The sequence below is a fragment of the Triticum urartu genome, chromosome 4 (genome assembly GCF_003073215.2).
Source record: "Triticum urartu cultivar G1812 chromosome 4, Tu2.1, whole genome shotgun sequence".
NCBI classification, from domain to species: Eukaryota; Viridiplantae; Streptophyta; class Magnoliopsida; order Poales; family Poaceae; genus Triticum; species Triticum urartu.
In genome coordinates, this window is record NC_053025.1 from 8,591,395 (window position 1) to 8,597,972 (window position 6,578).

The 6,578-nt window shown below is 47.5% G+C and overlaps 1 non-coding gene across 1 annotated transcript; it reads left to right on the top strand.

The window, feature by feature from the left end:
* On the top strand, positions 1-71 carry TRNAG-GCC. Its single transcript has one exon. It is a non-coding gene; the product is annotated as a tRNA-Gly (tRNA).
* The last annotated feature ends 6,507 nt before the right edge of the window (positions 72-6,578 follow it).

Here is a 6,578-nt window from a genome sequence, read left to right on the forward strand (position 1 = left end):
GCACCAGTGGTCTAGTGGTAGAATAGTACCCTGCCACGGTACAGACCCGGGTTCGATTCCCGGCTGGTGCATTATCTCTCGTTTTTTTTCTCCTACTATTTGTTGCGTTATCACCTTCTTTTCAGTGGCGCGTTTTCATCTACTAGTAAGTGGACACGTGCAACGCACGTTTATTTGAACTAATAAGTGTGTGCACATGCAATACGTATCTATTTAGATTAACATATTATACTAAACTTAATACAAGACAATTTATTCATAAATTTAAAATTTTCCTATAAAATACACGATCTCTTATTTCCAACTCGTACAAATAATAACACGTCTCCTGTATTAAAAGACCACCCACTTTTCTCAATGTATAAAATTCAAAATTATTTAGAAGATTCATCATGATTCTTCATGTGCACACATTTATGCAAGTATAGTCACACATGAAAATGTCACTTAGGACAAGCCAAGGAATCGTTTCAGTGCCAACAAATTCCAGTCAAGAACTACACAAGATCGTCATGAATATATACAGAGAGAAGTGACCTCTCTTTCTCCGAGATTGATCGAACAACAAGTTTTTGTATATATCTATCCGACACTACTACATATATACAATATAACATCTTTTATAATCCCTAACATCTAAAATCAATTTCAACTTTCACATGGCATTCTTCGTCTTTATGTATGACATGGTCAAGAAAGAATCCCGCCAATTCCTCTTGAATTGCTCGTATGCGATCATGTGGTATGAGTTCATTCCGCATTTGTCACATCTAATTTAAATAAGAGGGTCAATACATATATATGAAAGAAACTCAACACAATTGATGGTAATAAAATAAAATTGTGAATATTGTTTATGTACTAAATGATATGAGAATTTACCATGACCACAAAATATCCTACATTCATCATCATCATAATCAACATGCAGTTTTTGCTTCTCTTGTATGTAGTCCAAGTCTTCTATCAGGAAAACATGTTAACTCAACTGTAGATAAGGACGGTATAAAAATTCTCATGTAAAATTACAATTGCCATGTATTTGCTGGACAAACAAATACACTTATGCAAACTTCAGATTTTTTTAGTAAAACTTATGCGAACTTTAGTTTTTATTTATTAAAACTTATGCAAACTTTTGGGTTTTTTTCAGTGAAACGTAATTTCATGACTGCAAGTAAGGTCTTGGTTCAGTGAATTTGTCTGTGAGTTCACTATGTAGTCGTGAGTTGGCCATGTAATAACCGGTAGTCAGTACTTAAAAAAACAGGGATGTCTGTTGCAGGTACGCGAAAATCAGTGAAAAAATAAATAAAGAAAGAAGGCGAATGTCTCTATGTGTGCTCCAGACGTGCGTGTGGTGCGTTCGCGTGAAGGCGAGCGTCTCTGTCGTTCAGGCATGCGAGCGGCCGCGGCGACCGTGTCCTCTCACCAGCTGGGCGGCATTGTCGACGCAGGCGAGTCAGTCGTCCATCTTTGAGGCGGCGGCCTCCATGCACCGGGATTAGCTTTGGACGACGTCGTCCACGCGCGAGTACCGGACAAGCGTGTCCAACGAAGCAGCACGCGTCAGAGTTGAGGGAGTCGGCGGTGGCTTCGGGCGAGTGAGATGGGGCCGTGATTAGCTTCACCTGCTGCACAGTGGCCGAGACCTGCACCGCCTTGGGGACAATGATGGTTGGCGGCCAGGCGAATCTACATGCATGGCTGTGGGGGCAGATTTTTTTGGCCCGCTTATACTGGTCCAAGATACTCAGCGTTGCCCCCACTTGAAGGACCTCGGCGGTGGGTGGTTGTCAACGTGAGTGTTGTGGATGAAGCTGAAGTCGATGCGGATGCCGGTGGTTCCCGGAAAGCATGCCCAGGATGTGGACGAAGTCGTTGCAGTCAGTAGAAGTGTGTTCGGAGGAAGCCGCAACTCCTCCTCGCGTGTCTCCCATTGTGGCTCGCGTGAGTGGTGGGCTGGTGACGGCTGGCGACTCGCGATTACGATTCTCTGATAGGAGACGATAGAATGCGCTCGCGATTAGTTTCCTAATAATTAGATGCGTTCGTGATTAGTTATCTAATAGGATGCAGCCATGATTAGTTTCCCAATAATTAGATGTGTCCATAATTAATTTTCTAATAAGATGGCTCGTAATTATTTTCCTAATAATAGGATGCGCGCGTGATTTTTTTCCTAATAATAGGATGGGTTTGTGATTAGTTTCTTAATAATTAGATGTGCCCGTGATTAATTTCTTAATAGGATGTGTCCGTGATTATAGTTTCCTAATTGATCAGGCATGGACTTTCATATTTCCCTCCGCGGTGGAGTATGGTCAGTCAATGTAAATTGCTAAGTGCACACAGAGAACAGATTCGGTTAAGGCTAGCCGTTAGATTGAGTTTAGTGGGACTAATCATGCGATGGTAATGTATCCATATACATTTTGTGAGATGTACTTAGAGAAAATAATGTTTGCTCTTTTATAAATACTATAGAAAAACCACCTGCGACCAGGAGGAATATGGCTGACAAACAAGCTGGGCCATGCTGCCGCACCTGCAAAACCGAAACGCCCCGTGAGGAGGAGGTACGGCCTGCAGAGCCCAAGCCCCACCACCAGATTCCCAGGCCCTAAATGTACGCGCAGTGTCGGCGATCCGGTAGGTGCAGGCGCCGGATTCGCTCGCGAAAATAAAAAGAGACGGTCGCTGTAGGTGGCGCGCCATTTCGCAGTGCAGTACGTACTAGTACACACGTCGCTGGCAGCCATGGACCTCGCTAGCTCTAGCTCTTTTCATAGCTAGGTGGTTGGGTACTCGGAGTCGGAAATCATCATGCCGCTCGACTCGCCGGCGACGGGATGAGCCAGGAACGCATATGCATGCACCCAGCAAGTGCTGCGGCAAGACCGGCCGGCAGTGTCACTGACTGATCGCCCGCAACAACAACAACAACAACATTGTCGCCGACTGATTCCGTCCTTCTCCGGCAGTTCGAACTCGCCTCCTTAACATCGTACCCGCTCTCTCGTGCTCCCACTCACGGAATCTGACAGCATTTCGACCGGCGTTTGCCCGTGCCCCTGCAGACATACTGGAACGAACCTCAGCCGCGGTCTCAATCACAAGGGTTATACACAAATGACGAGGAATTCAAACTTAGAATCCCGTTTGGTCACCTGGACCATCGAGCCATCGAGGCTACCGGTGACATGCAATGCAAGCTAGGCTACGGGCATGCAAAGATGGGACATCAGGATGACATCATCGACATCATCATGTATCAAAATATTGGTATTTTTTATCTCTGTGATCGACCACGTATGCCTAGGCTGGTTTTCTTTCTATATGTGCGTGGTCTGGGTAGATAATATGGGCCATTAGAGCATCTACAGCCGGGCGTCCTAAACCCGCCTTATATGCCCGGATGGGGCGCCCGATCACTGACCGGTTATGTTTTTCTGACACAGACGGCCCCCTTAAACGGGCATCAAACACCCTGACTAACCGGCACCCCTCATATCCAGTCCAAAATATAGGGCGGATATGAGGGCACCCGGGCGCCCGGGTAGCGCCGGCGTTGAGACTATTTCTTTCTCCTTCTCTGGTTCCCCTGTCCGTTTATCCTGCTCAACATTGACAAAGGGGTGGTCTTGCACCACTTCCCGACCTTGGCAACGGTGATGCGGAGCTGGAGAGGTGAGGTTCATGATTTTTTGCTCAGATTGGATCGGGTCTATCTCTCACCATGGTGGTTGCGAATAAACAATCCTCATCTAGAGCAGAAGAGAAGGAGAGGCTGAAGGCTATCATGCATGATCTCGATCTCAATTAGGAAGTTCTCGGTGCTGTAAATTTCGAGGAAGAACAACATCTGGCTGAGGAGGACATGAGATGGACAATCATTGTACATATTCATATGGACAAGGGCTTCATCATCTAATGGTTCTTCGGAACATGATGATTGTGTAGGATTTAGCCCGTGAGGAAAATACCAGAACCCTAGATGAAAACATGTTTGTGATGTACTTTGGATACTTGAGAGACTGTAACTCAGGGTTGTCTGCGGCCCTTCAAAGACAAACAATAAATAGGGGAGTATGTGGCGTCGTAACCTACTTCTTTCGATTTCAATGTGATTTTTACAGAGTCCAGGTGCGTCGCGGCGTTCCCAAGCCTCTGAAGAAAGCGGTCTCTCTTCGCAGGGAGGTAACAAAGAATTTTTTTGTGGTGAACTATGAAAGGTTGCCAGATTGGTTTCAAGTTTGCGGGATGATGGGTCATGAATTCAAGGAACATGGAGATGCGGCTCACCCGCCATCGGCTCTGGTTTTTGAAAACCTTCGGGAGTCTCGGAGCATGCATCGTAGCCTGGGTCCTTCTAGGCGAGGGCGAGGACGCGGTGGCATGAGTGGTGCTAGTCGGTGCGGTTGTCGTGGTGAACCGTTCTTCTCAGGTTGTAAACACAAGGAAAATTTTTACGGTGCATTGCAATACAGAAGAGGGGGTGTATTATATGGGTGATCCAACGGTTCAGACTATTTGGACCTTATCAAAGCCCAAGGGTATTTATCGACCTAAAAGTTTAGGGGTATTATCATTCTAAAGTTGATTAAGTATAATTAACTTAATTACATTACATAGCGCTTAATTATAATTAAAAGACATCTATTAGTGTGTGGTAATTTGAATTATACCTTTTGCGAAATTGTGGTAATTTGAATTTGGGTTGGAGCAGTTTCCCATCTTCATATGAGCCCTAGTCTCTGGCAAACACATGATTGCCCTTGCTCGCCGCTGCGGCGCTCCCTCCTCCTCCCTCTCCCACACCCCATTATCGGTAATGGAATGAAAGGGTTTCCCACGAATAAAAATGATTTTTTTATAAGAAAAGGGAGACGAGCCCACACGTGCTAGGACGCCCTACGATTTGATCAGAACCTTTATGTAGCATCCATGGACCAGATCATTTCATCGCTCTCAAGTCTTGCGGTGGACTCAACGCTGACGAAGAAGTTACTGGTTGCGGTAGACTTGGTAGCGATGTGCTAACCCTTGGACGTCTGGCACACGGAACACACACGGCCCGCACTTGTCGCCGATATGATGGTTGGGCGTTTGGCACCAAACCTGGAGAGCGGAGAGCCGTGCTTGCCGCGACGCGACGTGCGCGGCCCAACCGGCCACTAGTCGTCAGGTACGCACTCAGGTCCCCCGCCTATCCATCCGTATCCGTGTGTGCCGTCGGCCCGTGTCCATTCCCGCCCGCGTCTCCGTCACAGCGAGGAGGAATCCGTGCCTGCCTTGCCGCCGGTCCCGACCTAGTCGGCCAAGCCTTGGGAGCCGGGGCGCGCCGGAGATAGATACCCGTAGGACCATCCATCCACTCATCCACCCATCCAGGAGATAGAGGAGAGTGGAGGGCGCCGTGGCGATGGCGCGATCGCCAGGTGCCGTCGCACGCGTCTGGTCGGCGTGGGCTCTGTTTTTCTTGGATCATAATAACTTTATTTATCAAATAATAGCAAAGTCATTTACATAGTTGTAAAGAATAAAGTCAGGGACGAGAGTCTCCCAAACCTCAGAAGTACCATTGCTTAAACAATGCTTTGCTAATCCATCCCCTAACATATTTGCCTCTCTGCTACCGAACTCATAGCTAACACGTGCAAACTCCATTGCCAAGAGGGAGCACTCCGCCACCACAGGAACATCCACTCCCATATAAGCATCCGGGTCAGATATAGCTTCCAAAGCGTTCATACAATCCGACTCAACGATGAGATTTGCGCATCCCAAATTCGCTGCCAAGTATAGTCCAGAACGTATGGCCATTAGCTCAGCTGATCCCGCGCTTGAGACATGAGGTAATGCTAATGTTGCCGCTCCCAGAAATTTGCCCTGATCGTCACGTGCGACAACTCCACAAGCTCCACTGAGGTTCTCCTCATGAAATGATGCATCAACATTCACCTTTATAACTCCTCTACTTGGCTTCTTCCACACTTGATCATTTTTGCGGATGGGCTGGTTTGGTGTATTTACACAGACAAAATTGGTAGCAAGTACCCCGATGTAGATTGCTGATTGCTGTGGAGTTGGGATAGTCTCCCCCTTCGCAACTTGCCTCCTTTGCCATCATATAAACCACATGGCCACCAGGATGAGCTCTGTTTGTTTGCATCCTTCCGGGAGCTTTTGGGGTGGTGGCGTGTCGACCGATGGCCACGTGTGGGGAAACGGCCGTTCCGTTGGCTTTTGGTTCCTTCCGGCCGGGGCCCTCCCTCGTCCGGTGCACGCGCGTCGTTGGGTGGTTCGGTTTAGGGGCCCCGCCTGCCGCATGCAGCCGTGCGACATCACGGTCAACTGTCCATGCAAACTGCACGCGACGGGTGCAAAGGGTGTGTGCATGTTACCGTGGCTAGGTCTAGGTGAAACGCAATATATGTCGTTTCTTCTTCGAGGAAACGGAGTATATGTTGCACGCCAATGGTTAAGCACCAATTTCCACCCATGGATGAGGTGAAATGGTTGCATGAACGCATCATATTAACCTTTTTTTTTTGACAAGGGCGCGTATTAACTTG